The sequence below is a fragment of the Crocodylus siamensis genome, chromosome 6 (genome assembly GCF_052110815.1).
Source record: "Crocodylus siamensis isolate JL-2025a chromosome 6, ASM5211081v1, whole genome shotgun sequence".
NCBI lineage: Eukaryota > Metazoa > Chordata > Crocodylia > Crocodylidae > Crocodylus > Crocodylus siamensis.
The window spans coordinates 56,110,966-56,133,465 of record NC_143400.1 but is presented as its reverse complement, the minus strand read 5'-3'; positions in this window follow the sequence as shown (position 1 = coordinate 56,133,465).

The window sequence follows — 22,500 nt, the reverse complement described above, 5'->3', positions numbered from 1 at the left end:
AGCAAAAGTTGCTAGATGCAATAAGACCTCTGTATTGTATTAGCAAAAGTTCACCATTAATATTTCAAGAGCAGAGATTAATAAAACATTACACAATTAAATATGTCATATTAGTAATTGCATCTGATTAACAGATTCATGAATAATGCAAAAAAAAGCATATGTTGAAAAGTCTCCAATATTATGTGACCCATTGCTGCACAGATACAGGAAAGGCAAATCTATTACTTTACTAGATCATAATGAATTGGTGCAAATCATGCATTCCTTTAATGGATTATTATTATTTATTATTAATTCTTTTCTTATTCCTTTGACCAGACAAATCATAAAGTAACAACTTGTGAGTAGTTGTTAGCAAGGTTTATTAATTAAATTTGAACTTTAAATGATAGGCAAGAAGCTTAATTTTTAAATGGGTTTATTTCTGTACTATTCATTTAGATAACTCCATTAAATAATTCTCTAAAATGATTTGGAAATAATTTGTCATAAAAAACATTAGTATATCATCTAGGAGGAAGGTTTTACCTTTGTATTTCTCAAATAGATCTGTTTCAGCACTAAGATGAGATGAGATTCAGGGTATTTGAATTAAAGTATGCTCTAAAATGTGCTGTGTTGGTTAATCGTGGTCATATAAACAAAATGTATAAGCATTTATAGTTGTTTTGAAGAAAGCAGTTTTGCTAAGTTGAGCAGAACTCCCATAATGTTGGGTATTCATTGGAAGATTCATAGAAATGTATGGCTGGAATGATCCTTAGGAAGTCATCTATTTCAATCCTCTGTTTGAGGTAGGATCCCTGTCAAAATCACCTTAACCAAGTGTTTGTCTAATTTACTTTAAAAATTTCCACTTTTGGAGATGCCACAATCTCTTTAGGTATTATGTTCTTCTGCTTAACCAACCTTGTAGTTAGAAAGTTCTTCCTAATATACAATTCCAATTTCCCTTGCTACACTTCAAGGTTGTTAACTGATATGTCTGTCTCCTCTAGGCATATCAGTTTCCTCTATATAACCACTCTTTAAGTATTTGAAGACTGTTATCAAATGCCTCCTAAATCTTTTATTCTCTAAACTAAATAATCCCCAGTCTTCCAAGGTTTCCACAAGTCATGTTTTCTGGACCTCTAATCATTTATGTTGCTCTCCACTAGACTCTTATCAGTATGCTAAAAATGTAGTTAAACCTATTTCATCCTTATGGGTGGTGTGTGTATTCAACAAAACAAAGATAAGCAGGAGAAGGTTTCTCAAAATGGATAGATTCTGCCACAAGTAAAACCAATTGGTTTTTGAAAGTTGTTTAAGAAGTAAATGTGGTCACAAAATGGTCAAAAGATTGGACGCAAAAGATCAAAAGGAAAGTAAAAGATACAATGTATATATACATGAAGGCTAGAGAGAAATAACTGATATTATGAAGGGACACCCTAAGACAAGTCAGTCATGGACTGACTAAAACAACCTACCTGCCTGAAAGACTGATTTGATCATTGCTCAGTTCTACTCCATATGTTATTCTAGCATAGTCTCTGTTGCAGGGCACTGAAGTCCTCTGCTCCTAGGAAAAGGTACAGGTGCTAGTTGCCAGGGCAACCGCATTCAGTCAGTTGACCGGAAGAAGGCAGGGCCTGGCCTATATAAACAGCCAGGCTGAGGCCAGAGGCAGGTCCCCACTAACATCCAAGGGAGAAGGAGCTCTGTTAGAGTAGGCAGCCTAGAGAAGCTTGATGGCTTGAGCAGCTTCGGCTTGAGGATACTGGGAGGGGAAAGCCCCGGGTAGGGATTTGATTGATGATTAGCCAGAGGGCTTAGAGTTTCAGTTTTAGCCAGGAGGCTTAGCCGATTGGCTTATGTTATTGCTTTTGTTTGCTACACCGGAGGACCGGGTGAGGCTAATAGAGGTTGGAGGAGGCCTTGTAGGGGCTCCACAGTGGTGTGGGGACCCCGGTGCCAGAGAGGGCATAGCATTTTAGGGGTGCACTGACCCCAGCCTTGAGAAGGAGCACAGTGCATTGGAGGCCAGGTAAGGTTGAGGCCACCTGAGCCCCACAGGAGTGGTAGACTCGAGGAGGGGATTTAGGGGCCAGGCACGGCTATGGCCACCTGAGCCCCAAGCACAGAGAAAGGCCCTAGGGCAGGCAAGAATCCCCAGGGAGGGCACACAGGCAAGAATCCCCAGGGAGGGTGCATGATTAAGACCCAAGAGGGGAATTTGGAGGGGGCCAGGCACGGCTATGGCCACCTGAGCTCCGTTTGTGAGGCAGGGCCCCAGTGTGGGCAGGACCAAGAGAGAGAGCCCCGGTGTGGGCATGGCTGCGAGAAAGGCCAGAGAGCGTCTGCGGAGAGTGCAGAGAAAGGCCCCAGTGCAGGCAACTGAGACCAGCCCAGAGGGCATCCGTGAGGGCGCGGGCTATAGCAAGGCAAGCAAGGGGGTGCCGTGAGGGTGTGGCAAGGGATTTTGAAACAAGACAACATCCGGTACATCTGAGAGGCTTGGGGTGTGGTATCAGGGGTGGTAGGAGCCACGCATAGCCCTTAAGGCATGAGGGCACCGAGTCACCCTAGACGGGGCACAGACTGGAGTATGTCAGGGGTACCGTGTCAAGGAGGACTAAAGGCAGCCTCCCTTAATACTCTTAACATCAAAGACATGGTGGGTGAGAACAAGGGTGCATTGACACTGACTTGGCACGGTAGGGGGCGCCAGGAGAGATCACGGCCGCTCTTAGGATCCTGCCCTGTGACAGTCTCTTAATGTGTGACAATCTAGGCTAGGAACAGATTTTCAAAAAGCCCAAGGTAGAATCAATCTAAGTTATGCAGCATAATTTAGATCAGTAGCAAACAGAAAACACCTTCACTTGGGGAGCAGGAAATCTTAGACTGGGTTCCATTACTTTTAGACCAGTCTACTTGTGCTGAACTTCTGTTCTGGGCATAGACCAGTTTCTGATCAAATAGAGGTAAAATTGTAATGTCTATACCTGGCCCTAGTGTCATAAATTATATTAAATAAAGCTGCGTCAATTAGAGTAATCTTGCAAATAGGGCATGGACTGTGACCGTCACCTAACAGAACAAGCTTGTCTTTACAAAGTGTGTGTTTATTTGGTTGGTGTTTACCACCAGTGAGGAATTAGCATCTGGGTCCAAATACAAATTCACACATGACAGAGCCTGAACAGATTGAGAGTGGGTTTTGGCACATGCAACTTTCTTATGAAATCATGGGACCTCTACGCAACCAACCAATGTGTTTGTCAGGGGAAGCAAACCATGGATCATCTCCTGAGATGCCCTGTAGCACAACAATGCACCCACAAGATTTGGCAATACCAGCACCAGAAGAAGTGGCATGTGTAGATTTTTGAGAGCAGACCATATAGAAAGATTGGGCTGGATGACAATGACAAAGGTATTATTCATTTATGTCTTTATGCTGTAAATTGAAGGGTCATCTGTGAATTTCTTAATCTTGTATATTACTGGCTACTCACATGAATAGGCCTGTAGAAGACATCTGGTCCTGAATGGGTGTTCACAGCTAGTATCGCTTTTAGCCTTTTGGTAATAAAGAGTTTTTTCTTAACCTATCCCTCTTTGCAAAAAAAATAAAAAAATACTGCTTGCATCAGTGAAAGAAAACAGAGCAGTAGCATTATAAAAGAGATCAGTTTGTTCTTAACTTTTCATTTTCTAATTTTGTTCTGTCGTAAGCATGGAAATAAAAATTATTCTTGCTTAGTGCACAGAGTTCTTATGCTAGTGTGTGAAAAATACTTTGAGAACAGTGGATGGAAAAGAGTTTAGATATACAAAACACTATTTTATTTTTGCTACAGAGGTCAGGATTGAATTTAGGTCAGGGTAAACAACCGTATGTTTCTCCCAAGTATACCTGAACCTCTTGAGTTGCAAACTTGACTGGAAATTGCGCAAACAAGCTATTTCACTAGGTTTCCCAGACTTCTACTACTGATCCTGGTCTTGAAAGGCACATGAAATATTTATCTACACACATTTCAGAACATCTTGAAAAGAGCAATTTGAATTCCATTCTAAAAATGTGCAGAGCTGTGTAGAAGGCACTATTTTCCTCTGGTTAGTTTACCCCTCATAGTTCTCTGCAGAGGTAGAAGATAATAACTTGAATACAGCAATAATAAGTGAAATCCTGACTCCAGTGAAAGCAGTGGCAAAACTGTCTTTGGCTTAAGTGGAAATAGGATTTCAAGCCCTGTGTCTTTGATATATATTTAGGCATTTGCTGGGGAGGAGGCAGCAAAACATTGTGGGTTGGAGGTCAAGTATTTGTTTTCACTCATATCACTGTCATTTAAACCAAAAATACCAATTTGGATTTTCATTTTAATATAGTATGAAACTGGCAAAAGAATAAGGAGCAGATTCTGATCTCATTTCTATTAATGTAACTTCACAATACTCTTCTTTACTTAATTCTTAACTTGCAATTGACAATTGATGTCCATATTTCTGAGAACTCCCCTAACTGATGATTATGTATCTGAAGCCAAGCTTTCTGCTACTAAGAAACATAACTTTTGATTTCAATGAGAGAAAGTTTACACAGGGAGAGAATGTTGCTTTTGTTCTTTTAACTGTTTATTTTCCTACTGATTCCACAGTTTTCTATTGTCTTGTGAGTATTAGTAGTATGTTAATATTATTTCACCCAATGTATTCCTTAACATTTGTGCCAATTGTTTCAATTTTAGTCCCTGTTTAGCAAAATATTAGGATCAACTGAAAAATTATTAAAAAGAAAACAAATCATATGAAAATGTATTAAGATTAGTGTTGAAACATTAAAAGGACTTTGATTAGTTCTACAAACAATTTTTTTTTACTTGGTCCTTTTTTTACTTGGTCCTGTATTTTTTTTACTTGGTCCTTTTCTTTTTTTACTTGGTCCTTAAAAATGGTTTCTGAAGCTAGTATATTTCCCTGGAATGAAACTGCATATCCTTTCTGGATTATGTTATACATCAAGTCAAAATAGATAACCAGAACACCCTTCAAACATATTTTTCTTCTTATATATGCTCCATCATGGCTTTTAAAAGATGCTAGTATTTCCTTAGGATGTTTTTAATTGAAATGGCTCAACTACATCTAAGTGTAATAAGACCAAACTATACACTACAGCTATTGATAGGTGCATGGTATTTATCTGTATACACATAGATTCATACATTGTAAGGCCAGAAGGGACCTCAGAAGATCAGCAGGTCCAGCCCCCTGCACCAAGCAGAAAAGATAACTGAGGATCAGGGGACCCCAGTAAGGCGACTGTATAATCTCCTCTTGAAGATTTCCAGGGTAGGTGATGGTACCACACCTGGAGGGAGCTTATTCCACAGTCTGGACACCCAAACTGTGAAGAAGTTTTTTCTAAAGTTGAGCCTGAATCGCTCTTCTAGGAGTTTGTGGGAATTACTCCTGGCATTCTCCTCAGGTACCCTGGTGAACAGTTGCTCACCAAGCCCTTGATGTACTTCCCTACTGTTGCGGGAAGCTGCTACCAGATCCCCTCAATACCTTCTTTTCCTCTGGCTGAAGAGTCCCAGATCCCTCAGCCTTTCCTCATATGGCTTTCCTTTTAAAACTCTGATCATATGGGTGGCTCTTCTTTGGACTCTCTCAAGCTTGTCCACGTTCTTGTTAAAGTGTGGTGTCCAGAACTGGATGCAGTACTCCAGCTCTGGTCTCACCAGTGCTGAGTAGAGTGGAAGAATCACCTCTTTGGCTTTGCTGGAGATACAACAATTAATGCATGCCAGAGTATTATTTGCCCTTCTGGCTACAGCATCGTTCTACCAGCTCATATTCATACTGTTGTCTATTATTACCCCCTGGTCCATTTAATTCATGGTGCTAGTCAGTTTGGTGCCACCAAGCCTGTAGGTGTGTTGGGGGTTGCTTGTCCTGAGGTGGAGCACTTTAAATTTCTCAATGTTGAACTTCACCAGGTTCTGGTCTGCTGCTAGCCTGTCTAGGTCCACCTGTATCTGTATCTTCAAGCATGACCATGCTTCTCCATAACTTGGTGTCATCCGTGAACTTGGCTAGTGAGCTCTTCACTCCCACATCCAAATCTGTAATAAAGATGTTGAAAAGTACTGGACTAAGCACCAACCCCTGCGGGACACCACTGCCCACTTCTCACCAGGATGACACAGATCCATTCACTATGCGTCCTATCCTGCAGCCAGTTTCCCACCCACCTCAGTGTCTCAGAGTTAAGCTCATGGTCCTCTAATTTTCTCATGAGGACATCATGGGATACTAGATCAAAAGCCTTTTGGAAGTCAAGATATACAATGTCAACCTGCTGTCTCATGTCCAGGTGGCAAGTTACCTGGTCATAGAATGAAATGAGTTTGGTAAGCCAGGACTTGCCCACAATGAAGCCATGCAGCTAGTCAACTCAGGCATTTAGTTTGGTCTGGTTTGGTTTGAAATGTTTACTGATAATCTGTGTCTAATACCCATAGTATGGTCATGTGTGTACTTTGTTTGCATAGATCAGAACATGTAGTTTTCCCAAAAGTCTACATTGAGCATTCTAAACATGACACAAAAGACAGTTGTAAGCAGAACATGAGAGATGGTACAAGGCCATTTTACTTTGTTACATACAGGGAGATGGTTGTACTTTCGAGTTTTTGTATGAGATGATGAGTGTGCAAAAGAGATTACCTTTATCAGCACCTTCAGAGCTGTGCTAAAAGGGGTGGCAGTCATATATTGGTCATTAATGAAGACTTATTCTAAAATAATCATTTAGCAATTTTACGTTCTGGGTTACCTGTCTTTGTATGACTTCATAAGTTTGGTAGTAGTAGTTTACATACAGCTTTTGCTAATTCATATAGTAGTGTAACCGGTGCATGTAACCCACTTGCCTGCTTGCTGTGCACAGGTGGCCAGGCTGTACCCAAGCTAGCTGGTCCTATACTAACCAGAAACACTCCTCTGATTGTCCTGAAGCCCCAGAGCAGCAGGCCAAAAATGCACTGGAGAAAGGAGAAGGGGGAAGTTCTAGCTGGGACACTAGAAGTGCATCTGGACACTGTCCCACCAGAGTGCCTGAGGAAGAGACTGACTCTCTCACTTCTGCTAGGGGGCAGGAAGAGAAACCAAAAGTTCTCCTGACAGCTGATAGGAGGCCAGGTGCTCTTTGTGTGGCAGAGGGAGGTCTTCCTCTTGGCTGGGACAGCTGGAGGAACCTTGGGTACTCTCCCTGCCACAAGCACACCAAAGGCACCCCAGGCTGCTCTCCCTGCAGGTGGAGCTGGGCAGGAGAGCTGTGCAAAATGGCACTGTTCCATTCTGCCTTCAGTTTCAAGGTCTGGACAGAACAGTGTTTTGTACTGAATATAATTTCAAGTCAAAATAGCCTCACTGTTTTCTTCATTGAAACAGGGTCAAAACAGCCTCACTTTTTCAATAGTTTTGCAGGACCATGGGACTGGGGCAAGGAACTCATCCCAGCTGTGCTGAACTATCAAACCCAGCCAGGAATAGGAAGTCAGCCCAGCTGGGATGATTTTCCAGATCATGCTTGGGTGGTATCTCTGTTTACTAGATCATGTGGGGGATGGGGAAACAGCTCAGGTGGCCTGCTTCAGCATCCCCTGTGCTAGACCAGAGGGTCGAGGAAGCAGCCCAACTGGGCTGCTTCTCTATCCCCAGTGCTAGGTTATGGGAAAGGGTGGCAGGGAAGCAGCTGAGCTGGGCTGGCTCTCCACCCCTATGCTAGATCATAGGGGGTAGAGAAGCAGCCCAGCTCAGCTGCTTCTCCATCTCCCATGCTAGGTCACAGGGGGAAGGAAAACAGTCCAGCTGGGCTGCCTTTCCATTCCTGGTGTTAGATCATGGAGGGTGGGGAAAGCAGCCTAGCTGGGCTCCTACCCCACTGTTCTGTGATCTAGTGCGGGGGATGGAAAGGCAGCTCAGCTGGTATGTTTTCCCACCCTCTTTGGATCTTGCACTGGGGATGGGAAGTCAGCCCAGATGGACTGACTTCCCATCCCCAGCGCTATGATTGAAATGTTTTGACTTTTGAAACATTTTAGCTAGCCTCGTTTTGTTTTGAGGCTATTTTGAAGGCCTTTGTTTCATTTTGATTTTGCTGTTTTGACCTTGAAGTGAATCAAAACAGTGTTGAAATGAAACAGCAGTCAAAATTTTCCACAGCCTTACTAGGCAGTGCCCAACATGAAGCATGGCAGGGACTAAGCACTCATCCAGAAGCCCATGTTGAGGGACACAAGTCTGGTGCAGCTGGGAGCAAGTAAACCAAGGGAGCCTGCATGGGGAAACAGTGGAAGAGTCTCCCTGAAGAGGGTTTCCCATAGTGAAAACCCAACAGAGGCATCTGTGGGCCTCAGAAGTGCACCAGCAGGCAACTTATGGGAGTGCTGGCTTTGCGTGAGCACACTAGTGACCACCACAAAGCAGAGCCAGACCTTGCCTAGCACTAAAGTGAGAAGGACCCACACTAAGAGGCCATCCTGTCAGGAGGCATAAGGAGCCCAATAGTTGGGAAAAGAGAAGTATGCAAGGCCCTGGAGGAATCCACACACCAGAGAAGGGGAAGCTCAGAGCACTGAGGCATAATTGTCCTGCCTGGCTGCCAGGTCTGAGTCATTCGAGTTTACATTATCCATAAGCCAAAGGCTCACGGATTCAAACCCTGTCAGTTTCTCACTGGAGAAGATCAGGTCGCACCATACTCAATGCATCAACAAAAGTGGCTGCAACACCTGAGTGGAAAGGGGTTGGGTATAGGGGAGGAGGAGCCCCACAGAAAATACACCACTGTGATCACACCTGAACCCTCAGCGAACCACTGGTACCAGCTCTATCCAAGTACATGTTCATCTACTTGTACATCAAGTCATGGCAGTTGATTGGGTCAGCTGTGACTTGGCTCCAGGGGGCTGAAACATGCTTATGGCACAATAGCAGTGGTGCCAGGCATAAGCTTGTCACAAGTAGCATATAATTACATGTTTTTTGTAAGTTTGGAAGGCCTGGTAAATACTTGAGAACTGATTTTTTCTTAAGTGCCCATTACTTAGATTTAAAAAGTTCCTATTCTAATAGACATGATCCAGATAGACTTATGGATTTATGTTGCACAGAGGAACCTGGTAGAAGACCAGCAAAATACCTGGAATGCTAAAGAAACAGCTGAAGCTTAGACAAGATGGAAGGAGCAGTTTCTGTTGGTTGCCAAGGAACTTTTCTTACGAATAATAAAGGGTAGCACAAGAGCCAGTTTTTTTAACACACAAGCATGAGAAACTGAAATTGCTGCGTGGTGAAAGGACAGATTAGCAAATTACAGTGGAGTTAAGCAGAGGAAGGCCCAACTAGAAAAAAATCTGTTAAGGATGGAAATGAAAACATGATCACCAAATGAAAAGCTAAACTGAAGGGAGAGAAAATTTAATTTGGAAGATGTTTTAAATAGGATAGAACCTGAAGACCCTCTTTATATGCCCAGAGTTTGAGATTTGGCTACTAAAGGCCAGGTCAAGTGAAAACAATGAAATATATTAGGGTAGAATCTCATCTGAGGGGTTAAAAGAAGGAAATACCATTCTGTTGAAGTAATCCATGATTTCTTTGGCATAATCTAGGAAAATGTCCCCTGAGATTAGAAGGCAGCTATCTCAAGCTCTTGTAGAAAGGAAATCTTTGATAATTTAAGTTGGGAGAGACATACTGGGTACCTATACATGAGCAGCTTGGCTGCTCTGATGTGTTGTAATTAAAGCATGTCAGAGCAGGCGCAATTGATGAAGTCTTCTGGAGTGTGGTAATTACTGTACTCCAGCAGACTCCAGCATCTTGCACATCAACATACCCATGCTGAAAAATGGCAGTGGGGGTGCTTTAACTAAAGCTCATTCAATGAGCTTTAATTAAAGTGCCCCTGCCACCATTTTTCAGTGCATGGACACTGATACATGAGATGCTCCAGGTGCTTTAATTACAGTGGCTCTTCGAGCTGCTTTAATCAGAGTGCCCCCCCCACCCCACGTCCTGGAACACATGTGTAAACTCCTAATGTTTTTCTGTATAACAAGAAAACTCTTCTTAGAAAGGATAGCACAAACAATCAACACCTATCTTAGCAATGAACAGATAAAGGTAAAATTGTGCGTGAATCATATGACAAGGATTCCTTTTGTGCACCTTACTATTTCTTTTAGTTATTAACTATGAAGCTCAGATTTGCAGGCTTGCAAGGATCCATAAATAGTAAATATGCATGTTCTGGGCAATTCTGTAAACAGTTGCTGGATGGAGTTTGGTTGCTTGTCAACCAGATGGTTTACTGGACAGTGTTTGGCTAGTGGCTGATCAGATGCAAATTGCTAGGCTGTAAAGGAGGTTACTGGAATATAAAGAACCTGTCAGGACATGAGAAGGAAAGAGATAAAGGATTGTGGGTAAGAGCATCCACACTCCTCTTATAAATTCATCAGAGCCTGCCAATAGGGCTGTACAAAGCTTCGGTCCCTGAATCAATTCGGTGGAGATTCGGCCCGATTTGGTGGCTGAATCTCTGAATCCAGACTGAATCAGGAGACCCTTTAATCTCTCTGAATCAAATCGGAACCCTCTGGATCAATTCAGATAGATTCAGAAAGATTTGGTGATTTGGATGTAGGCACGGCTTTAAATGTTTTTTCTACATACCTCAAGGAACCAGGCAGCTTGTGAATGCTGTGATGATGCAGCAGAAGCAGGAGCATTGGGGGCTCCCCAGTGTGCTCAGCAGCAGACCCAGAAGTGGACCAGAAGCACTTCTGATCCACTTCTGGGTCCGCTGGGGACTACGCTGGGTCCCCCCCCGCACCTCTCCAGCTTGGCAACTGGTGCCTCCTGGATCTGGGGGTAGCACCTGGGTCCCCTCATGGCTGATTGCTGGGCTGGAGGTGTATGGGGTGGGGAGCCTGCATGCTCAGGGGTGGGTCCAGAAGTGGATTGGAAGTACTTCTGGTCCACTTCTGGGTTCACTGCCAAGCATGCATCCCCCCACTCTCCCCCTGCTCTTCTGTGGGATGCTTGATCTGCCCCACCATTGCAGCATTCATGAGCCATGCCTGGTACCTCAAGGTATGTAGAAAAAACATTTAAAGCTATGTCTATGACCAAATCACTGATTCTTCGAATCAGCATCAAATCTTCAGATTCGGATTTGGCCAAATTGAATTGGGAACAGAGATCTGAATCAATTAATTGAATCACTGTCTCTCATTTAGGCCAAATTTGAATGCAAATTGAATCCATTTTGCACACTTTTACCTGCCAGGTCCCCAAACCGTTTGAGATGAGTTCCCTCCAATCACAAGGTAACTAATGTGCTCTAAGAAAATAATGTAACTGTCTCATCTTTCTTTTCTCTTGTCCTGCTATCTCCCTAATCAAGTGGGGTTTGAAAAATACCTTCCTGTGTGAGTACTCTGGCAAGAATCTATAGGGTTCTAGGACATCTGACAACAGGTTTGATGATAAGAAATGTGCTTGAAAATGAAAGGTGAGAGTTCTAGTACAAATCAAACCATTGCTTGGAAGACCTAGACTTTGTGGCTGATATCTGCCTTATGGCCTAGAGACAGCATATGCTGTACTACTCTGTTCACACTACCTCCTGAACTAGAAATAGCATAGTCAGTCACCTTAGTACAGTTCTATGGGCATGCTAATACTTTACGTATTATGAAACCCAAGGATGATACTTACGCCAACACTTGGGAGACACAAGTAGCCTTCACTATACAGGAACCAGTTTGGAAATAAAGACAAATTTGATTGAGGACCAACCTTTGGATCTTTAACACACGGAGAAATTTGGGTCTTCATAAGTCAGTGTCAGATTTTGGATATTGCATTACTGGAATGGATAACTAATGAGTAACACATGACAAAGGAGAGATACATTTTATCACTAAGAAGGAAAATAAAAAAGGATTGGCTATCCTCTGAGAAAATTGGATGCTAATGTTAAAAGATGAGCCCTAAAGTGGACACTCAAGGAACACAAAAGAGGGCATGACAAAAATGGTCCTGTAGGAAAGAAATCCAACATGAACTAAATGAACCTGAACTTGAGTGAAGTTAAGTGAACTAAGTTGATGTTGCCATGGAGGCTGAGCTCCTCCTAGAATGAAAGGGATTTTAGGAGATAGGAGATTGATCCTGAGAAATCTTTAGGCAGAGAACAGACTTTCAATAACTTTAAAGCAGAGCAACAAGCTAAGAATTCAGTCTGAAAGACTTATGTAGCATCAGATACCTGAAGGGAGATTATAGACAGGATGGACTCCAGCATAGAGCAACAAAAATGATTATGGGCCTGAAGCAAGACTTATAAGGAAAGGATGAAAGGACTAATGTGCAGAAAAGAAGACTAAGGAAGGATTTGATCACAGTCTTCAAATACCTGAAGGGAATTACAGAGAAAATGGAGATGGCTTTTCTCTTTGACTGTAGAGGACAGGACTAGGAGCAACAGACTCCAGCTGCAACAGAAGAAATTTAAGTTCGGGATTAGGAAAAACTTTCTAACTATGAGGGTGGTCAGGCATTGGAACAGAATACCAGAAAAACTGTGGAATCTCCATCCTTGGAAACTTTCAAAATCAGGTTAGATGGACACTTGACTGAAACGGTTTAGTCAGGGATGATCCTACCTTGAGGAGGTGGCTGGACTAGATGAATTTAACGCCCTCTCCTCCAGCCCTACTCTCCTATGATCCTCAACATTAATTTCAGGAAATTCAGTTCAATTCTGTCATTCCTGTTCCCTCTGTCTACTGCAATTTCCTAGTAAATATCATAACTAATATCCTTGGTACTAGCCATATGCTTCAAAGTTTGTAAGCAAACAAGGTAAAACACACCTCCGTTGACATTAACCTGCTCTTGTTGTCAACAAGGGGAGCCAGATTGTTTTGATTGAGGTGCTTAACTTGAAACTAAATTCATGAAGTTATTTTTCCCTCTACAGCACTTCTGAGTAGAACTGATATGTTACCAAACTATCTTCACAGTTATAATCAAATGAGAACTGCAGTACAGATCCAAATCCATTCAACTTCCTGAAACTGTAAAGACTGTAGTACTTTGCAGTACTTTAACAAAGAAACACCTGAAGATAGTTCTTTCTTTCTTTGTTTCTTTTTTTTTTCTGTTTTGTCTTTAAAAGAGCTCACTAGGGAAGATTTAAAGTGAAAGATGTGTTTGAAAAAAAGGCCTGAGTAAACATTTACATACGAAATAGCCACGGTTCCTGAAAGCACAGCAAAAGGTGTCCTCTGTATTGTATTTAGAAGATTAGACCAGTTGAAAAGTCAAGAGATCTTTTCACACAGATATAATGCAAAAAGTGCAAACAAGGATAGAATTCATTCAATGACATGAGTACAGAGAGAGCTACAAGTAAATTATTGCAAATGAACATGTTTGTCTGGTGCATACGTTCAGTTTTAAGCATCACAATAAAGACCTTGAGTTTCATAGTACAAAAGGGGTGAGCAACAGGTTAAGTGATCAGCAAACTATCTTGGTGCCCCATCATAGCATAGTCACCAGGCTGTTTTGAATAGTTACCAGGACCATTTCAAAAGCACAGAATAAGGTTTAAAACATTAAGGATGAAATTTTGGCCCCACGAAAATGAATGGCAAATTAGCCATAAACTTAATGGGTTTAGAATTTCATATTTTGCAATTTAGTAAATCAAGTGGTAGACTAGGGCTAGGGAAAGAAGTTGCACATAAACCAGTATAAGTAATCTGAAACCATTTCAAATCTTTAACACAACAGAAGTTCAGTGCACATAAACTTCTTTCAAAATGGCTGAAGCCAGTTTAAGATAAACCTGAATATAGCACTAGACTTAAGTGATTTTGGTTAAACCAATCTATCACACTTCTGTTCCTGATCTCCTCGAGATTCAAGTTAACTCATAACCCCCTGGCTCCTAGGATGTTTTGCACCTCCCTGCAAACCCTCCACCCCCTCCTGGGATGGGTGGGCTAACTTTGGCCTAAGCTGTTTTCTCCAGCTGAGCAGAGCCAGCTGCCTACCTTGCATCCTTCCTGTACTTTCAGGCTGGTGAAGGCAGAGAAAGAGCCCCATCACCAGCCCTGGCTCCCAGTCATCTGGGAGGGTTACTCCCTCCTGCAGCTGGGCCAGGATGAATCACTGAGGTGCTGAGGGGAAGCACTCCCCCATCCTGGGTCCAACACTCTGAGTTGGGGTCTGCCCACATGGGGGGAGCCCTATGCCCAGCAGGGGTTCTCCCACCCCGGCCCAGATCCCACCCTGACTCTCATGAGGATCTGGCCAGCTGCAGGAGCATTGGTTTCACTGATGAACACTACCCCCTGCCAGTCTCTGACTTGTAAGGGGAAGGAGAAGAAGCCCCCAACTCAGGGCTGAGCTGATATCTGCCCCCTTCTCTTGCTGTCCCAGACTTGGCCCACTGATCCCGCCCTACCTTCCCCAGTGGCCCAGATCCCCACTCACCTTTTCCCTTCACCCTGACTACCTGTGGCTGCCTGTGCTGCCTTGTCCTAGGGAGCAGGCAAGGAAGGGTTAAACTGCTGGGTTCATCTCTTCTGACCAGATAGCAGCCAGAAGTAGCAGGGGCAGGCAGGCAGTTTAACTTAACCCTTCCCTGTCTGTTCCCTGGGACAAGACAACATGGGCAGTCACAGGTAATCAGTTGGCAGGGGTAAAGTGAGTGGGGATTAGGGGTGCTGGGGAGGGTGGATGAGGGGTCAATGTGGGGATTTGGGCCAGCAAGAGATGGGAGAAGATCCCAGCTTGGCGCCCAGATGGGGCTACTTCTCCCTGCAGCAGGGGGTGTTGGGGGAGAAAGCAGGGGGTTAGGGACATGTGCTCAGCTAGCCTCATCTTGGCGTGCAATCTGGGAAGTATGGTTCAGTGTCCTCTGCCTTCTGGCCTGGTTCAGTTCAGACTTCTGCCTGCTTTTGCAAACTGAAAACTGGATATCAGTTCAGTTCTTTGTCAGTTCAATCTATGCTGCTTAGAGAAACCTGCAAAGATTAAATCAGTTCTGCCTCTGGCATTTTGATGGTCTGTACTTAGCCTAGGAGACAGAGACCTCTCAATTTCAAACTTGGCTCTGATGCTGACTCTGTGTGTTGCCTTGAGCAAGCTACTTAGACCAGATACAGCCATTACACATAAACCAATCTAAGAAATGATCTAAACCCAGATTGGAAATTGATCTAAACCCATGACAGTACAAAAATTTGGCACACATAGACTGGTCTAAAACTGGCGGAACCTGCTCTAAAATAGTTCTGGATTGATGTTAACTTAAATCTGATCAATTTAGATTAGACTGGTAAATCAAATTTCTGTACCAGATCTCCTATCAATTCAAGTTGAATTGCTATCCTCCGCCATCCCAGGCTTCTTTGTGCACCTCCAGTATCCCCAGATCACAGTGAGGCACAGAAGCACTTGTCCCACTCTTAGCTGCATGTGGCAGCTGAGTGCCCAGTGGGCCCCATCCCTGAGCTCCCCAAGATTTGAGTCACCTCAGCCCCTCTCCCCAGCCCTGCCTCTTTTCTCCAGCCATCTGTCAACTGCAGAGAGAAGTGAGGCATCTGTTCCTCATCATGAGCCCCAGGACCTCATGAGCCAAGTCCCTGGGCCATGCCCCACACCCTGTCATGAACTGCTCCAGGAGACACAGACAGACCTGACACTGAGCTCAGGAGAAACCCTACACATGGGAACAGCGCCATGAAGTAGGGTTGGAAGGGACCTTATAGATCTTCAAGTCTGACCCCCTGCCAGGGGTCAGGAGAAAAATAAAGCTGGGCTCAAATGATCCCAGCTAGGTAGGCATCAAGCCTCCTCTTAAAGACCCCCAGGGTAGGAGCCAGCACCACTTCCCTTGGAAGTTGGTTCCAAGTCCTAGCCGCCCTAACTGTGAAGTAGTTCTTACGGATGTCTAATCTAAACCTACTCTCCAACAACTTGAGGCCATTATTCCTTGTTATGCCAGAGGGCGCTAGGGGAAACAGTGTCTCTCCCAAACCCTTCTGGTCCCCCCAGTGAGTTTATAGACTGTCACCAGGTCCCCCCTCAGCCTTCTCTTGTGAAGGCTGAACAGGTTCAGGTTCCACAGTCTCTCATTGTAGGGTCTGCCCTGTAGTCCCCGGATCATTCGGGTGGCCCTCCTCTGGACCCTCTCAATGTTGTCCACATCCCTCCTGAAGTGGGGCGCACAGAACTGGACACAGTACTTTAGCTGTGGCCTGACCAGCATCGCATAGAGCGGGAGGATCACCTCCTTGGCTCTGCTAGAGATGCACCTGTGGATGCACGACAAGATCTGGTTAGCCCTGCCAACTGTGGCCTCACATTGTCGGCCCATGTTCATCTTGGAGTCAATAATGACTCCAAGATCCCTTTCTGCCTCCGTGCTCTCAAGAAGGGAGTTTCCCCATCTTATAAGTGTGCTGCTGGTTTACTACTGCCAAAGTGCAGCACCCTGCACTTGTCAGTGTTGAAGCACATCCTTTTTTGCTAGCCCACCTGTGTAACCTATCCAAGTCTTACTGCAGTCTTTCCCTCCCTACTAGTGTGCTCACCTCGCCCCAAATTTTGGTATCATCAGCAAATTTAAACAAGGTGCTTTTCACCCCATTGTCCAAATTGCTGATAAAGAGATTGAACAGCGCGGGCCCAAGGATTGAGCTCCGGGGGACTCTGCTGCCCACTTCTTCCCAGGTCGAATATAACCCATCCACCACCACCCTCTGAGTGTGAGCCTTCAGCCAATCTGCAATCCATCTGACTGTGTGGGCATCAATGCCACAGTCACCCAATTTCTTAATGAGGATGGAGTGGGAGATGGTGTCAAAGGCCTTGCTGAAGTCCAGAAAGACTACATCCACAGCAACATGTGCATCCAAGGCTTTTGCGACCTGATCATAAAGGCAGTCAGGTTGGTCTGACGTGACCTGCCCCGAATGAGACCGTGCTGGTTGCCCTTGAGTATCATCTCTGAGGCTGGCCCATCACAGATGTGCTCCATGATGATCTTCTCAAAGAGTTTCCCTAGGATTGAGGTAAGACTGACAGGCCTATAGTTGCCTAGGTCCTCCCTCCTCCCTTTTTTAAAGATGGGGACCACGTTGGTTATCTTCCAATCATCTGGCACCTGGCCCAAGCACCATGAGTGCTCATAAAGCTGTGCCAAGGGCCCTCCAATAACCCCTGCTAGCTTCCTCAATACCCTGGGGTGGAGAGCATCTGAACCCGCTGATTTGAACATGTCCAGCCCCTCCAGAAGCTCTCTAACCCAGTCCTTCCCAACCTGAGGTCTGGAGGCATTCCCCTTGAGTCCATCTTGCATCACGGTGGGGAAGTCCCAGTCCCTGTCCAAGAAAACAGAGGTGAAGAATTGGTTAAAGAGGTCTGCTTTCTCTTCTGCTGCAACCACCAGATTGTCCAGAGGATCTTGCAGGGGCCCCACATTTCCTGGTGCTTTCTTCATCCTCCCTATATATTTGAAAAAGGACTTTTTGTTATCTTTGATTTTGGACGCAAGTCCTAGCTCTATGTCCGCCTTAGCTTTCCTAACAAGCCCCCCTATAGGCCTGAGCAGAGGAGGTATACTCCTCTTTGGAGATTAGCACCCCCCTTCCACCGGGTGTACGCTGCCTTTTTGGCAATCAGACATTCCCGGATGCCCTTGGTGAGCCAGGGAAGTCTTTCAGGCACTCCTGCTCCCCTTGCTTTTTGTTGGGATGGTCACCCCTCGGGCCCTGAGTATCGTCTCCTTAAGGAAGGACCACTCATCTTGGGCACTGAGTTCCCCTGCCCTTGAGAACCCCTGTGCCTCTCCTGCTAATCTCAACTCATTGGATCCTGGAAATTTCCAGGCTGGGGCATAGAGCATTGCCAGAACCATGGGGTGTCTGCTGGAAACCCCTAGAACATTTCAAGGTTATGGGGGTGGCCTAACCAGAGGAGCTCTCACCACAGCAGCACTGAGAGGGAGAGTCATGTGCCAGGACCCACACCTTCACACATCATCCACTCTTTCCATACACCCTTCCAGCCTTCTTGCCATCCTTTCAGCTTTCCTTCCTTCCCTCCACCCTTTCACAGCCAGATCTTCAGTCACCCACAGATGCTGAGACCCCATGGGCATCACTTTCGATCATGGATGACCCTGTCCCATACTCCTCCACTACCCAACCCAGATCACATAACCAGGGAGATGAGGGATTTCATTGCCATCTGGGGCAAAAAGGTGACACAGCATCAGCTCCAGAAAGGGCACTGGAACAGGGATGTCTTCAAATGCATCACCCAGCAGATGCAGATTTGGACCACAAAAGAGACTGGGAGTGGTACCTCACCAAGATTAAATGGATGAAGATTCAGTATAGGTGTGTGCATGATGCCAACAAAAGGTCGGAAGCCTGGAGGCAGGCCATGCCCTTCTATGAGGAGCTGCCCTACTTCCTTGCCAAGGACAAGATTATCAAAACCCTACACACCTACAGCACCAGCAGAGGGGTGAAAGGAGTCATTGGTAGGGAACCTGGAAGAGGAGGAGGCATAGGGAGGCCCCAGGACAACGGGACAACCAGGTGCACAAAAGTAGGATGTAGGAATGGAAATGCACTTGCAGCTGGACCTAAGTAAATCTTTCTGGGTATGGCCAAGAGTGGGAAGCATGGCATACAGGAGTGAGGAAGAAAAGCTCTGATGCCATGAACTTGGGACCCAGGACCTGGAGTCTGAACGTATGCCCTCCACCTCACAGGAGGCTCCCATCAACCTTAGTCTTTGACCACATGGACCACGGCTTAGCATGTGGGCCCTGGGACACTATTCCCTAGGTGATGCCATAGGTGTTCCAGACCTGTTCTCTGACACCTTGTTTGTGCCTCCCAGATGCATAGAGTGCCCCCCAGCCTTCCCACTACCAGCACAGGGGATGTTGCTGCAGCACAAGCTGCAGAATCCATGGCCAACCCTTCCCCCAATTCTGCTTGCACCAAGTAAGAAAGCTGTGCAGGCCTACAAGGTAAAATTCACTCCCGCTTCACACATTCAGGAGGCTTGTTGGTGAGGTCCTAAGGAACTACGACCCCAGGGAGAGTGGTTGCTCCCCAAAGGAGCAATCCTCAATGCACAAGCTAATTCAATTCCCTCTCAGAGGAAAAGCAGCAAGAGGGCACAGCAGCTCTCCTGGCTCTCCAGGGATTTAGCAGACCTCCTGAGGCTAAAAAGAAAGGCCTACAAAGGATGGAGAATGGGATTCACCTCCAAGGAGGATTATTCTGCACTGGTCTGGTCCTGCAGGGAGCAAGCCAAGGGAAAAACAAGGGCAACATTGGACCCCTGCTGAACCAGATGGGGCAACGGAAAACTGACACCCAGGAAAAAGCCAACCTATTAAATGGGTACTTTGCATCAGTCTTTCATTAGTCCCATGGGATGCCCATGCCCACCACGGGACTAGGCAGTCCAAGTGAGGGAGATCCCCTGCCCTCCATTAATGCTGACCTCATGAAGGAACAACTTCAGAGGCTGGATACCTTGAAGTCAGCCGGCCTTGACAATCTACATCCCAGGGTACTCAAGGAGCTGGCAAGCATCATAGCCCAGCCCCTGGCACAGATCTTTGAAAACTCCTGGTCCTCTGGTGTAGAGCCTGAAGACTGGAAGAAGGCCAATGTGGTGCCGATCTTCAAGAAAGGGAGGAAAGTGGATTCGGTAAACTATAGGCCCATCAGCCTGACTTCTATCTTGGGGAAGATCTTAGAAAAGTTTATTAAAAAGGCCATCCTTAATGGTCTGGCCAACACCAACATCCTAAAGGATAGCCAGCATGGGTTTGTTGTGGGTAGGTCTTGCTTGACCAATCTCATTTCCTTCTATGACCAGGGGACCTATCACCTGGACAGGGGAGAAGAGATTGATGTCATATATCTTGACTTCAAAAAAGCCTTCTGTCTGGTATCCCATGATCACCTCTTGGTGAAACTGGCCAATTGTGGCCTTAGGTCCATCACAATCCACTGGCTGGAAAATTGGCTCTGTGATCGGACCCAGAGGGTAGTAATTAATGGAAGTCACTCATTATGGTGTCCTGTGACCAGTGGGGTCCGCCAAGGCTCTATCCTTGGACCCATATTGTTCAACATCTTCATTAATGATGTGGACATTGGAGTCAGGAGTGGACTGGCCAAATTCACTGATGACACCAAACTCTGGGGTAAAGCATCCACATCAGAAGACAGGTGGATGATCCAGGCTGACCTGGACAGGCTCAGCAAATAGGCAGATGAGAACCTGATGGTGTTTAACACCCAAAAATGCAGGGTTCTCCATTTTAGGAAGAAAAACCTGCAGCACCATTATAGGCTTGGTAGTGCTCTGCTGGCTAGCACTATGGGAGAAAGAAACTGGGGGGTCATCATTGACCACAAGATAAACATAAGCCTTCAATGCAATGCTGCGGCTAGTAAAGCGACCAAAACACTGGTTTGCATTCATAGATGCTTCTCAAGCAAATCCCGGGATGTCCTTCTCCCCTTGTACTCAGCCTTGGTGAGGCCACAGCTGGAGTACTGCATCCAGTTTTGGGCTCCACAATTAAAAAAGGATGTGGAGAAGCTTGAGAAAGTCCAGAGAAGAGCCACACACATGATCAGAGGTCAGGAAAACAGACCTTAAGATAACAGCTTAGAGCCATGGGGCTCTTTAGCCTGGAAAAGCACAGGCTCAGGGGTGATCTGATGGCCGCCTATAAGTTTATCAGGATGACCACCAGTATCTGGGGGAACGTTTGTTCACCAGAGTGCCCCAAAAGATGATGAGGTCAAATGGTCATAAATTACTACAAGGTCATTTCAGGCTGGACATAAAGAAGAATTTCTTTACTGTCCAAGTCCCCAAGGTCTGGAACAGCCTGCCATCCAGAGGTGGTTCAAGCACCTACCTTGAACACCTTCAAGAGTAAATTGGATGCTTGTCTTGCTGTGGTCCTATGACCCCAGCTGACTTCCTGCCCTTCAGGCGGGGGGCTGGACTCAATGATTTTCCGAGGTCCCCTTCAGCCCTAATGTCTATGAAATCTATGAAATTCATGACAGGGACCCAGGTTCTGGGAATAATGTGGAGTCCCTACAGGGAAGTGGGAGACAAAGGGAGAATGGGGGGTGGGACACTACAGGCCTTCCCAGGAAATCAGGTGTTGCTTAGGTGCTCAGCTACACTCAGAAATCTCTGTGAGCCCACAGGGCATGCTGGGAGGCATGCGGGAATATCCCTAGCCTGCTATTCTCAGCCAGTGCAGGTAGCTTGCATGCCCCTGCCTGCAAAGGGTGAATTTGTGTACTGTTTGGTACTGATCTACCTACCATAGGCTACTTATAGAGAATTGTACAAGTTAGATTGATTCCTTGTTGGGCTTTTTGAACATCTGTACTTAGCCTTAGTTATAACTTTTACTTTTGGCTGTTGGAAAACATTGGCCTTGCCCTTTCCGGTTGTTCATTCCCCCAGTCTGTAAAAACATTGCTGGGGAGTGAGGGGTGATTAGTTGCAGAGTTGTGAAACATTTGAAACTGTAAAGTGCTGTGCACATTGCAAATACAATGAGGTTGATCCTTGGTGCATCCACGTTCAGTTTGAAATTCCTCTCACTGGACAAGAGGGGCAGAGAAGGATATATATCACTTGTGAGTCTTTCCTCCTCTGTGCTAGAGTTTGCATATGCAGGGGGAAGGGAAAACTGTAGCCCCAAGTGCTGGGTTGGACACATTTAAGATTGCTTCAATTGCTGCCTATGGCCGCAAAGGACTGCTTCATTATTCTAACAGAATAAGGGGCTTAGTCTATCTGTCTATGTGTCTGTCTGTCTGTCTGTTCATCTGTTTGTAATGATTTTAGCCAACTGCACATGTGCTGCCAACAGGGTGGGTAGTGACTGGCTGCATGGCCTGTGCCTCCTCAGGCAGGGACAGAGCCGTTGCTGCCTCAGGCAAGGAGATGATTGGGAGCACTACTGCTTCAAGGGAGGAGGTGGGGGGGAAGAAAGGTGCCACTGCTGCTGCCTCCACTGCTGCCGCCCCAAAAAGGGAGGTGGGGGAGGAGGTGGAGGTCGGTGGCTGCCACCACCATCACCACTACCACTGGTGCCTCAGGCAGGGAGGTGGGAGAAGAGGGAGGGAGCCACTGCCTCCACTTCAGGCAAGGATGCGGGGGAGGAGACCGAGGCAGGTGGTGGAGAGGGAACCACTACCGTCACTGCTTCTGCTTCCACCTCCACCTCTGCCTGTACCTCTGCCTCCACCTCTGCCTCTGTCTCCACCTCAGGCAGGGAGGTGGTGGCAGAGGCAGAGGTGAGCAGTGGGGAGGGAGTCACTGCTGCTA